This window comes from Hyla sarda, unplaced genomic scaffold (assembly GCF_029499605.1).
Source record: "Hyla sarda isolate aHylSar1 unplaced genomic scaffold, aHylSar1.hap1 scaffold_932, whole genome shotgun sequence".
NCBI classification, from domain to species: Eukaryota; Metazoa; Chordata; class Amphibia; order Anura; family Hylidae; genus Hyla; species Hyla sarda.
Genome location: NW_026610962.1, coordinates 57128 through 70132, shown reverse-complemented (window position 1 = coordinate 70132; position 13005 = coordinate 57128). Strand labels below are relative to the sequence as shown.

The window sequence follows — 13005 nt, the reverse complement described above, 5'->3', positions numbered from 1 at the left end:
TACTGTAGACGTTGTCACGCTTATGGACATGTACAGGAGTCTTGCCCTGAGCAAGGAGTATGCTGCAGGAATTGTGGGAAATCAGGTCACAACTCGGGTGAATGTACTGAGAAGAAAACGTGTGATATCTGTGGTAGTGAGGAGCATTTGGCTAGAGGATGCAGTTTATGGTATAGAAAGAAAATGAGCTATGCTGACGCAGCAGGAAATAGAAGAGAGGAAAGAGGAGAAAGGCCATTTCCACGTGTTTTTGGTGTGAATGCTGAGGTGACTCAGGTGATTGACGAGAACTCTGTAAAAGGGAGTGCAGCAGGTGTGACAGTGCAGCACATGAATACTCAGGAAAAATCTGGAAAAGGGGAGGAGGGTGACTCCACTGGTGTGCATTGTGAGGAGACTGGTGTTGGTGAAGAGTTTACTGAGGTCAGTAAGAAGAAAGCACGTAAAGGGAAAAAAGAGAAAGTGGTGGAGAGTGTGGAGACTGTGTGTAGGGAGGTTCCCCCATGTGAAGAAACAATTGAGGATTTTGAATGCCCAAACCCAGTGGTGGGGGAGGAGGAGGGGATGGAGTTTCAGGAGAATGAGAGTGAGAGATCCCTAACACCTGGGCAGAGGGTGATTAGTGGGGAGGAGAATGTAACATCTGAAGAGGAGGAGAAGGAGGAGGAGGAGGGGGAAGATGAAGATGAAGATGCAAATGGAGGCTTTCAAGGTAAAAGTAAAAGGTGTAAGAAAGGGAGTTGGTCAGGGGATCAGACGGATCCTGTGTATGGAGGTGAGAAAATGATGGACAGGGACTCTCAAGTGGGGTCGCCTGATTGCTATGGGATGCTGCTAAGGAAGGTTGAAGGTCAGAATACTAACTTCTAGTTAAAATGGATGTTAAGAAAATGGATTGCCTTCTTTCCTTTTTAATGGCATTGGTTGTGGCTACTCTTAATGTTCGGAGTATAGGAACAACCATCAGAAGAGCAGCAGTTTTTGATTTTTTGGAGAATGTGAAGGGAGATATATTTTGTTTACAGGAGTGTGCAATTAAGTCTGCACCTTATGTAGATGAATGGAAGAGAGGGCAGTCTTTTTGGTCTACATGCACAGAGAATAAAAATGAAGGTGTGGGGATTTTATTGTGTAACAGGGACATTAAAGTTTTAAATTGCCAAGTTTTAGTACCAGGTCGTTGTATGGTTTTAAATTTTCAGTTTTTAGGCCAGAGAATGAGAGTTTTTAATGTATATGCGCCAGCAGAAAAACAGGCACGTGTGTTATTTTTAGAGTCTCTTAAACTTTTTATTCCTGGTCGTGATGGTACTATTATTGTTGGTGATTTTAACTGCATTAGATCCGTCAATGATCGTGAGAGCTCTGCTAAGGTTAGAACTGATATTACTTCAAATGTTTTAAACCAAATTATTCAAGACTTACATTATTCTGATGTTGGACTGATGGTTAGCACTGATGAAAGATACACCTATATATCAGATAGTGGCCGCTGTAAATCCCGGATTGATTACATTCTTGTCTCTGAGGGGATTAAGGTGGTCCGGTGCAATCAAATGATGTCAACTTTCTCAGATCATAAGATGGTGTCGGCAGAAATAAGTATTGCAGAGTCCTTTCATTTTGGTAGAGGGCTCTGGAAATTAAATGTAAGTCTATTAGAAGATGAAGAAGTAATGTCCGGTTTTAAAGATTTTTTTTTATCTTGTACTTCTAAACAATCTGTTTTTAGTAATGTTTTAGCTTGGTGGGATTGGGCAAAAAGTGAGTTTGCTAAGTATTTTAAGTTCATTTGCATAAGGAGGGCACAAGAAAAGAGGAGGGGTTATGAAAGGCTTATCTCACGTTTAGAAACTCTCTTTAAGTTTAAACATGTTGGTGTGGAGGTGGAGGAGGAAATTGAGAAGGTGAAAATTGAGATGAAGAACAGGTTGTTGGAAAGAGGTAGAAATATTGTTTTTAAATCCAAAGTTCAACATTTGGAGGAAAATGAACAATGTACAAGATATTTCTTTAAAAAATGTTTTAATGCTAGGGGTGTTTTTAAGTCTGTTTTAACTCCTACAGGGGAAGTTGTTGGTGATGAGATGGTGAAGGAGATTGGCAGATTTTATGAAACACTTTTTAGTAATAAGAGCAGAGCCAGTGAGACGGAGATGAATGATTATTGTAATATTTTAGAGAATAATGTCCCTGAAGGAAAAAGTGCATTTTTAATTGAGGAAGTTTGTGAAGGGGAGATCAAGCAGGCTCTGGACAAGACAGCGAAAGGGAAGACACCGGGCTGTGATGGCCTCCCCTTTGAGTTTTATTCAGTTTTTTGGCATATTTTAAAGCAAGATTTTACACGGGTGGTGCAATATGTTTTTAACTCAGGTATTTTAGCGGAGTCTATGAAGAAAGGAGTTATTACCTTGATACATAAGAAAGGTGATGAAAGAGATTTGAAAAACTGGAGGCCGATCACATTATTGAATACAGATTATAAGATCATTGCAAAGATTGTGGCGAACAGGATGAGTGACATAGTTGAGCACCTTGTTGGAGAATACCAAGTTTGTGCAGTGCCAAATAGGAGAATAACTGATAATTTATTAGTTTTAAGAGACTCTATTTATTATAGTAATTTTAATAAGAATGCACTTTTTGTGGAATCCATTGATTTTGAAAAAGCTTATGACAGAGTTGCTCATGATTTTTTGTTTATGGTTTTAAAGCATATGGGTATTCCTGAGAAGCTACTGTTTGTGATTAAAAGTTTTTATTATGGGGCAACAAGTCAGATTTTAGTCAATGGACATGTGGGGCCGGGTTTTAATATTTTATCAGGAGTACGACAGGGATGCCCACTCTCCCCAATTTTATTCATTTGTGTCATTGAGGCCTTGCTCAAAAATGTACAGAAGGACAAATGTGTGAGTGGTGTTTTTATCCCGGGAAGTAATGGAAGGAATTTGAAGGTTTTAAGTTACATGGATGATGTGGTTTTTACTTGCACTTCCCAAGCTGATCTTAATAGAGTGAATTTGCATGTAAAGATTTTTTGTTGTATTGCTGGTATGAAAGTCAATTGGGGGAAGTGCCAATTGAGTAATTTTGGAAAGCAAGGAAAAGTGGTGGTGGATGGCGTGGATGAGAAGGAAGATATTGAAGTGTTAGGGGTTGTTTTTGAAAAAAATCTAAAAGGAGGGAAAAGTTATCAGAAGTTGGAGGAGAAGATAGAGAAGAAATTATCTTTTTGGAAATTGAGAAACTTGTCCCTTAAAGGTAAAGTTCTGATTTTAAAGGCAGTAATTTTGCCACTACTATTATATACTGCAATGGTTTTCCCACCCGGCAAATTATGGACCAGAAGGATGACAAGGAAGTTGTTTATTTTTTTCTGGGGTTCAAAGATGGAAAAGATGAAGAGGGAGGAAGTGATGAAGAGCGTGAAGAAAGGCGGATATAATTTCCCGGATATTAATCTGTTTTTAAAGACTCATTACTTTCTTTTAATTTATAAAGTGTCTCAGTGCAATAATTGGGTGGCAGACATGAGCAGGTATTTGGCAGGATGGTTGTTTTCCAAATGGGGCTGGTGTGAGAAGGATCTGAGGAGACCAATAGCGCAAGTTATACCTACCTTCTATGTGGTTCTCAGATCTTTCAGTGATCAATTTGGTTTGAGTTCCCTGGGAAAACCTGAGAAAAAGAAAATTGAAAATGAAATAAGAAAAAATGAGAGATTATATGAAGTACCATTCTGCACTACTGCTCAGTCTGTGAAGATCTGGAATCTTTTTAATGTTAGAGGATTATCCAATAGACAGAGAGATGTAAACTGGATGACTTTTCATGGCTGCCTCCCAACCAGAGCTTTCCTGAATGGACGAGGAATAAGAGTGAGCGAGAAATGTCCAAGAGAGGGTTGTGGAGGCAGGGAGGATACAGTGCACTTATTTTGGAACTGTTTTTATGCAAGAGAATTTTTTATGCTTCTACAGAGGTTTTTTTCTGCAATCACGGGATATGTTGATTTTAATTTTGAGAAGATTTTTATTGGTCAGGATTTTAGCAGGAGAGAGGACACACGTGAAAGCTGGATTGTATTTTCTGTTTTTAAAGAAGTTTTATGGGATTCTAGAAACCTGCTTGTTTTTAAAAATGTGTGTATTTCTCCAAGGGAGTTGAAGAGACTTTTTTTTGGAAGGTTGTTTATTATTTTTCTATTTGACAAGAAGAGAATGGGAGAGGAAGAGGCTGAAAAGATTTGGAGATACAAGGAATGGAGAAAGTTGTAAGTATCCTGATCAAGGTTTTGAATTTGTGCTTCTCTTATAGTTTTCTTATTGAGATATTTTTCCGCATGATGTTTTTTCAGACTTTGTTTAGAAGTGATGAGTTTTGGTAGGTGACCTGATGATCGCTTGAACAATAGTCTGTAACTGAGGAAAAAAAAAAAAAAATCTGTTCTTATCAGTTTAATATCTGATACGTCCCCTATCTGGGGACCATATATTAAATGGATTTTTGAGAACGGGGGCCGATTTCGAAGCTTGCTTCCGTCGCCCTATGCATTGACCCGATATGGCAGTATCTTCGGGTACAGTGCACCACCCCCTTACAGGGTTAAAAAGAAAGATTCCTACTTTCATTGCTACCTGCTTGCTGGCTAGCCAGCTAGCCAGCCCTGTTGGCCTTGCTGCTGCTGCAGCCAAAAAACAAAAGGTGGTGCTGCTGCTGCTTCTGCTGCTTCTGCTTCTGCTTGTGTCTGGCCGCTGTTGGAGCGTCCAGGCACAGGACTTCTGCTGCTGCTGACTAAATGGCCTCCTTAATTGGATCATTTGAGTAGCCAGCACACCTGTGCAGGTAGGGCATGACATGATAGGCAGCTGCCTTGATAGCGGGTGGGTGCTGAATGTTCCTAATTGACAAAATAAAAGATTAATGCTTATGAAGAAATATAAAATCTCATCCCTTCCCCAATATCGCGCCACACCCCTACCCCTTAATTCCCTGGTTGAACTTGATGGACATATGTCTTTTTTCGACCGTACTAACTATGTAACTATGTAACATAACATGGGGGGGGGGGGGGGGTCTCCTGGCTGTTCACACAGGTGTGTCATTGCTGTACATTGACCATGCATTGCTTCTGTGGTATTGCAAAGGCAAAGACAAATGCTTCCAGCCATCCATTGCACTAATGGATTGGTCATCAGCTGGCTGTCTATGTCCCGCATCAATATAGACCAAAGTACAGAGGGTTAGGCTATGCTATTGTGCACCTACCTGATGCATCAGAAGGTGCGAGGCCCTTGCTAAATTCTGTGCACAGACTTTGAGATCTATACTTTAGACTGTATCTAAACCTGCTCCAACATGGACTGACATTCTGGCCTACTTTCAGCCGATGCGACTTGTCTGTCGCTGAACAGTCGCTTTTTATGTATTCAGCACCTATGTATAATGTTGTAAAAATGCTCTAGAAGCTAAAGTCGCAGAAATGTCACACATATTTGGCCTGCAACTTTCTGTGCGACAAATTCAGACAGGAAAAATCAGTATAAATCCTTAGAAAATTATCCCCCAGTGTCTCCATCTGCTGGCGGTATTGAATAAGCATTGCTGCACTGATGGGGTATGCATTAGACGAAAAAAAAGAAGAAAAAGAAGAATAATACGCCCAGAAAAGAGGCGAAAAGGAGAAAAACGTAAAAAAACGTGAAAAAAAAGTAAGAGGAAGAGAAGGGAAAAAAAGGTGGAAATGGGTTTAAAAGTGATTTCGGCGGAGAAATATATATATATATATATATATATATATATATATATATATATATATATATATACGCGCACACACACACATATATATAAACGTATTCTCCGTTGAGATATTGCAGCCGCTGCTGTGTCCAGGCCCAGGAGCCTTAGCACTGTGCTGTGATGTCACTCAATACCACTGACATCACTAGGTGTAAACAACATCTCTCCTTTGCTGTGTATGTGACTATGGAGCTGTTTGGTGATGTCGTCTATTATGGCCTTCATAGAAGCAACAGGAGATTGTTGCATCCATCTAGAACCCTCAGAACTACAGTGCTATGATGTCACTCACTTCCACAGGCCTTGCAGAGTGTAAACAACAACAACCCAGCTTTGTTGTGTATGTAACCATAGGGATTTGTGATGTCACCTAGAACCTTCACAGCAGCGACAGCTTTATGAGGAGCATCAGCACTGCTCTGCCTGAGCAGAACCATCACCGCCATAGGTTGTCAAATAACCCGGGTTTAACCCACACAGGTAAGTCCAATGGGGTGCAGGCATGTCCTCTATGCTTACAGCTTCCCGTGGGTGTTGGTTTGATACCGTTTGGGGACAGCCAAGGAGGCATCTGCAGGCAACAAAGGTAGGTGTGTGCTTGTGTGTGTGTTTCCTATGCAGATCCTAAGCCCGGTGTCACATGCAAGTAGGAGGAGTAAGAAGGGTTCCTGGCAAATCCGGGTTATGGATTGCATTTAAAAAGGCCCCGTGGGAGTGCAATGGGCCCCTGTCTTGCTGCTTAGCAATAATGGTATGGGTTTAGGTTCTGCTGTGTGTACTGGTGGTTGACTGCCCCCCAGCCCAGAGTGTGCATGGAAAATTGTCTGGCAGCCTCCCTGACAGCAAGCAGTGATAGTGCCCATGAAGGGCACCTTGTTGGGCCCGCCCCTTTCACGGTTATCGCTTCTCGGCCTTTTGGCTAAGATCAAGTGTAGTATCTGTTCTTATCAGTTTTCATGCTGGTGGGGATGGGTGCTGCATGGAGGATGCAGGTGTACCAGGGCTTTCCGGGGCTGGTTCTGAGGAATCAGCTCGACGGCTGCCCCGATGTGACCTGTTCCCTCCGGGTCTCGCCATGAGGCTGAGAGGGTCTAGAGCCGAGGTACTTTTGTGCCTCGGGGAGTGGTGACCCCGAGGTGCCGAAACTCACTGGGAGAATAGACTCACTGAGTTGAAGCACGGGCACCATAATCTCTTCACCTTGTGGCACTCACCTCTTGATTCCCGGCCTTCTGGCTAGGATCAGAGAAATTTTTATAGATCCGGCCGGATGTCCGGGCAGTATATCTGCACACATTCACTTATTTATTTCTTTTTTGTCTCACTGTGTCACTTTTTGCGTGTTGTGTGTTCACAGGATTTGTCAGGATGCGGTAGCCCTTCTGGGTGTCCCTCCTGGCGGTCTAGGGGAGGTGTGTGTGGCCATTAGGTTCCGCACCTCCCTGCAAACACCCCGGGTACTCCTGCTTTGGCAGGGTACCTACCGTAATCGGCTCTGCGGGCAGATACCTTGGCTAACGCCAAGGGGGATGCCGGGAGCATTTGTGGTCCCCTAGTAGCTTCGGCGAAAAGGGACATCGAACCTGGAACCTCGCAGGTACCTTTTGGTCCGGAGGCGAAGGGTAAGGTTTGTTGGGGGGCCTCTCTCCTATCGGAGAAGGGCTTGCGATAGACCGCATCCTTTGTGCACGTTTTTTTAGTGTAACACGTTTGCACTTTTTCTTGCACTTTGGGTGAATCGAAAGCACGTTCCTCGGCTTTAGATAAAAAAAAAAAAAATCTGTTCTTATCAGTTTTTCATGCCGGTGGACAGTAACGCCGGTATGGGGCTGGTGGGGATGGGTGCTGCATGGAGGATGCAGGTGTACCAGGGCTTTCCGGGGCTGGTTCTGAGGAATCAGCTCGACGGCTGCCCCGATGTGACCTGTTCCCTCCGGGTCTCGCCATGAGGCTGAGAGGGTCTAGAGCCGAGGTACTTTGTGCCTCGGGGAGTGGTGACCCCGAGGTGCCGAAACTCACTGGGAGAATAGGCTCACTGAGTTGAAGCACGGGCACCATAATCTCTTCACCTTGTGGCACTCACCTCTTGATTCCCGGCCTTCTGGCTAGGATCAGAGAAATTTTTATAGATCCGGCCGGATGTCCGGGCAGTATATCTGCACACATTCACTTATTTATTTCTTTTTTGTCTCACTGTGTCACTTTTTGCGTGTTGTGTGTTCACAGGATTTGTCAGGATGCGGAAGCCCTTCTGGGTGTCCCTCCTGGCGGTCTAGGGGAGGTGTGTGTGGCCATTAGGTTCCGCACCTCCCTGCAAACACCCCGGGTACTCCTGCTTTGGCAGGGTACCTACCGTAATCGGCTCTGCGGGCAGATACCTTGGCTAACGCCAAGGGGGATGCCGGGAGCATTTGTGGTCCCCTAGTAGCTTCGGCGAAAAGGGACATCGAACCTGGAACCTCGCAGGTACCTTTTGGTCCGGAGGCGAAGGGTAAGGTTTGTTGGGGGGCCTCTCTCCTATCGGAGAAGGGCTTGCGATAGACCGCATCCTTTGCGCACGTTTTTTTAGTGTAACACGTTTGCACTTTTTCTTGCACTTTGGGTGAATCGAAAGCACGTTCCTCGGCTTTAAAAAAAAAAAAAAAAAAAAAAAAAAAAAAAATCTGTTCTTATCAGTTTAATATCTGATACGTCCCCTATCTGGGGACCATATATTAAATGGATTTTTGAGAACGGGGGCCGATTTCGAAGCTTGCTTCCGTCGCCCTATGCATTGACCCGATATGGCAGTATCTTCGGGTACAGTGCACCACCCCCTTACAGGGTTAAAAAGAAAGATTCCTACTTTCATTGCTACCTGCTTGCTGGCTAGCCAGCTAGCCAGCCCTGTGGGCCTTGCTGCTGCTGCAGCCAAAAAACAAAAGGTGGTGCTGCTGCTGCTTCTGCTGCTTCTGCTGCTTCTGCTTCTGCTTGTGTCTGGCCGCTGTTGGAGCGTCCAGGCACAGGACTTCTGCTGCTGCTGACTAAATGGCCTCCTTAATTGGATCATTTGAGTAGCCAGCACACCTGTGCAGGTAGGGCATGACATGATAGGCAGCTGCCTTGATAGCGGGTGGGTGCTGAATGTTCCTAATTGACAAAATAAGATTAATGCTTATAAAGAAATATAAAATCTCATCCCTTCCCCAATATCGCGCCACACCCCTACCCCTTAATTCCCTGGTTGAACTTGATGGACATATGTCTTTTTTCGACCGTACTAACTATGTAACTATGTAACATAACATGGGGGGGGGGGGGGGTCTCCTGGCTGTTCACACAGGTGTGTCATTGCTGTACATTGACCATGCATTGCTTCTGTGGTATTGCAAAGGCAAAGACAAATGCTTCCAGCCATCCATTGCACTAATGGATTGGTCATCAGCTGGCTGTCTATGTCCCGCATCAATATAGACCAAAGTACAGAGGGTTAGGCTATGCTATTGTGCACCTACCTGATGCATCAGAAGGTGCGAGGCCCTTGCTAAATTCTGTGCACAGACTTTGAGATCTATACTTTAGACTGTATCTAAACCTGCTCCAACATGGACTGACATTCTGGCCTACTTTCAGCCGATGCGACTTGTCTGTCGCTGAACAGTCGCTTTTTATGTATTCAGCACCTATGTATAATGTTGTAAAAATGCTCTAGAAGCTAAAGTCGCAGAAATGTCACACATATTTGGCCTGCAACTTTCTGTGCGACAAATTCAGACAGGAAAAATCAGTATAAATCCTTAGAAAATTATCCCCCAGTGTCTCCATCTGCTGGCGGTATTGAATAAGCATTGCTGCACTGATGGGGTATGCATTAGACGAAAAAAAAGAAGAAAAAGAAGAATAATACGCCCAGAAAAGAGGCGAAAAGGAGAAAAACGTAAAAAAACGTGAAAAAAAAGTAAGAGGAAGAGAAGGGAAAAAAAGGTGGAAATGGGTTTAAAAGTGATTTCGGCGGAGAAATATATATATATATATATATATATATATATATATACGCGCACACACACACATATATATAAACGTATTCTCCGTTGAGATATTGCAGCCGCTGCTGTGTCCAGGCCCAGGAGCCTTAGCACTGTGCTGTGATGTCACTCAATACCACTGACATCACTAGGTGTAAACAACATCTCTCCTTTGCTGTGTATGTGACTATGGAGCTGTTTGGTGATCTCGTCTATTATGGCCTTCATAGAAGCAACAGGAGATTGTTGCATCCATCTAGAACCCTCAGAACTACAGTGCTATGATGTCACTCACTTCCACAGGCCTTGCAGAGTGTAAACAACAACAACCCAGCTTTGTTGTGTATGTAACCATAGGGATTTGTGATGTCACCTAGAACCTTCACAGCAGCGACAGCTTTATGAGGAGCATCAGCACTGCTCTGCCTGAGCAGAACCATCACCGCCATAGGTTGTCAAATAACCCGGGTTTAACCCACACAGGTAAGTCCAATGGGGTGCAGGCATGTCCTCTATGCTTACAGCTTCCCGTGGGTGTTGGTTTGATACCGTTTGGGGACAGCCAAGGAGGCATCTGCAGGCAACAAAGGTAGGTGTGTGCTTGTGTGTGTGTTTCCTATGCAGATCCTAAGCCCAGTGTCACATGCAAGTAGGAGGAGTAAGAAGGGTTCCTGGCAAATCCGGGTTATGGATTGCATTTAAAAAGGCCCCGTGGGAGTGCAATGGGCCCCTGTCTTGCTGCTTAGCAATAATGGTATGGGTTTAGGTTCTGCTGTGTGTACTGGTGGTTGACTGCCCCCCAGCCCAGAGTGTGCATGGAAAATTGTCTGGCAGCCTCCCTGACAGCAAGCAGTGATAGTGCCCATGAAGGGCACCTTGTTGGGCCCGCCCCTTTCACGGTTATCGCTTCTCGGCCTTTTGGCTTCGATCCTGTGCGGTTTACCGGGCAGGGTAGGAGTCGGAAGGGGTGGTGATCGGGGCCCTCTTTTGCGGGGGGCCCTGGATTGTTACTGGGTTGCGATAGTGGGTATCTTAACCTGCAAAAATGAGCGGAGAGAGGACTCGAGGACTCGAGGATACGGTGCGGATTTACGTTCCTGTCGAACACCGGGGGACGATTGGATTGGATCAAGTTGTGCTGGAGATTCTTCGCAAGCTCCAGTACCTTCAGGTATGGCATGTAATCGCTATGCAAGACTTCCCTAGGCAAGGGATTTACGATATAACCTTTTATGATTCTGAGGTTTGCCAGAGGGTCTACATGGACTTAGAAGTGATGAAGAGGAGGAATGAGCCAGCTATAATGAGTAAGGTGAAAGTGGAGCCATTATTCATGAATATGTCTAAGGTTGTTATAGTCCATATGTACAACCCGAAGGTTTCGGATGAGATGGTGACCAATTTTTTGTACCGATATTGTGATGAAGTTAAATTTCTTGGAAGACTCAAGAACAGACATGGGTACTTTAATTGTAAAAGGAAATTTGTTGTAAAATTTAAAAAGGACGAAGGAATGGAAGAGGGAAGGAAGAGTATACCACAGGTATTTTCTATTGGAGGAGAAAGAGGTTTTTGTTTTTATGAAGGACAGTTGCAGTACTGTAGACGTTGTCACGCTTATGGACATGTACAGGAGTCTTGCCCTGAGCAAGGAGTATGCTGCAGGAATTGTGGGAAATCAGGTCACAACTCGGGTGAATGTACTGAGAAGAAAACGTGTGATATCTGTGGTAGTGAGGAGCATTTGGCTAGAGGATGCAGCTTATGGTATAGAAAGAAAATGAGCTATGCTGACGCAGCAGGAAATAGAAGAGAGGAAAGAGGTGAAAGGCCATTTCCACGTGTTTTTGGTGTGAATGCTGAGGTGACTCAGGTGATTGACGAGAACTCTGTAAAAGGGAGTGCAGCAGGTGTGACAGTGCAGCACATGAATACTCAGGAAAAATCTGGAAAAGGGGAGGAGGGTGACTCCACTGGTGTGCATTGTGAGGAGACTGGTGTTGGTGAAGAGTTTACTGAGGTCAGTAAGAAGAAAGCACGTAAAGGGAAAAAAGAGAAAGTGGTGGAGAGTGTGGAGACTGTGTGTAGGGAGGTTCCCCCATGTGAAGAAACAATTGAGGATTTTGAATGCCCAAACCCAGTGGTGGGGGAGGAGGAGGGGATGGAGTTTCAGGAGAATGAGAGTGAGAGATCCCTAACACCTGGGCAGAGGGTGATTAGTGGGGAGGAGAATGTAACATCTGAAGAGGAGGAGAAGGAGGAGGAGGAGGGGGAAGATGAAGATGAAGATGCAAATGGAGGCTTTCAAGGTAAAAGTAAAAGGTGTAAGAAAGGGAGTTGGTCAGGGGATCAGACGGATCCTGTGTATGGAGGTGAGAAAATGATGGACAGGGACTCTCAAGTGGGGTCGCCTGATTGCTATGGGATGCTGCTAAGGAAGGTTGAAGGTCAGAATACTAACTTCTAGTTAAAATGGATGTTAAGAAAATGGATTGCCTTCTTTCCTTTTTAATGGCATTGGTTGTGGCTACTCTTAATGTTCGGAGTATAGGAACAACCATCAGAAGAGCAGCAGTTTTTGATTTTTTGGAGAATGTGAAGGGAGATATATTTTGTTTACAGGAGTGTGCAATTAAGTCTGCACCTTATGTAGATGAATGGAAGAGAGGGCAGTCTTTTTGGTCTACATGCACAGAGAATAAAAATGAAGGTGTGGGGATTTTATTGTGTAACAGGGACATTAAAGTTTTAAATTGCCAAGTTTTAGTACCAGGTCGTTGTATGGTTTTAAATTTTGAGTTTTTAGGCCAGAGAATGAGAGTTTTTAATGTATATGCGCCAGCAGAAAAACAGGCACGTGTGTTATTTTTAGAGTCTCTTAAACTTTTTATTCCTGGTCGTGATGGTACTATTATTGTTGGTGATTTTAACTGCATTAGATCCGTCAATGATCGTGAGAGCTCTGCTAAGGTTAGAACTGATATTACTTCAAATGTTTTAAACCAAATTATACAAGACTTACATTATTCTGATGTGGGACTGATGGTTAGCACTGATGAAAGATACACCTATATATCAGATAGTGGCCGCTGTAAATCCCGGATTGATTACATTCTTGTCTCTGAGGGGATTAAGGTGGTCCGGTGCAATCAAATGATGTCAACTTTCTCAGATCATAAGATGGTGTCGGCAGAAA

General features: G+C 44.0%; 2 non-coding genes and 1 pseudogene across 2 annotated transcripts; all 3 read left to right on the top strand.

The window, feature by feature from the left end:
- The first annotated feature begins 4404 nt into the window (after nucleotides 1-4404).
- On the top strand, nucleotides 4405-4601 carry LOC130350042 (U2 spliceosomal RNA). Its single transcript, XR_008887248.1, has one exon. It is a non-coding gene; the product is annotated as a U2 spliceosomal RNA (small nuclear RNA).
- Nucleotides 4602-6704: 2103 nt separating this feature from the next.
- On the top strand, nucleotides 6705-6864 carry LOC130350055 (U2 spliceosomal RNA; annotated as a pseudogene).
- A 1562-nt stretch (nucleotides 6865-8426) lies between these two features.
- Nucleotides 8427-8620, top strand: LOC130350053 (U2 spliceosomal RNA). Its single transcript, XR_008887253.1, has one exon. It is a non-coding gene; the product is annotated as a U2 spliceosomal RNA (small nuclear RNA).
- Nucleotides 8621-13005: the final 4385 nt, after the last annotated feature.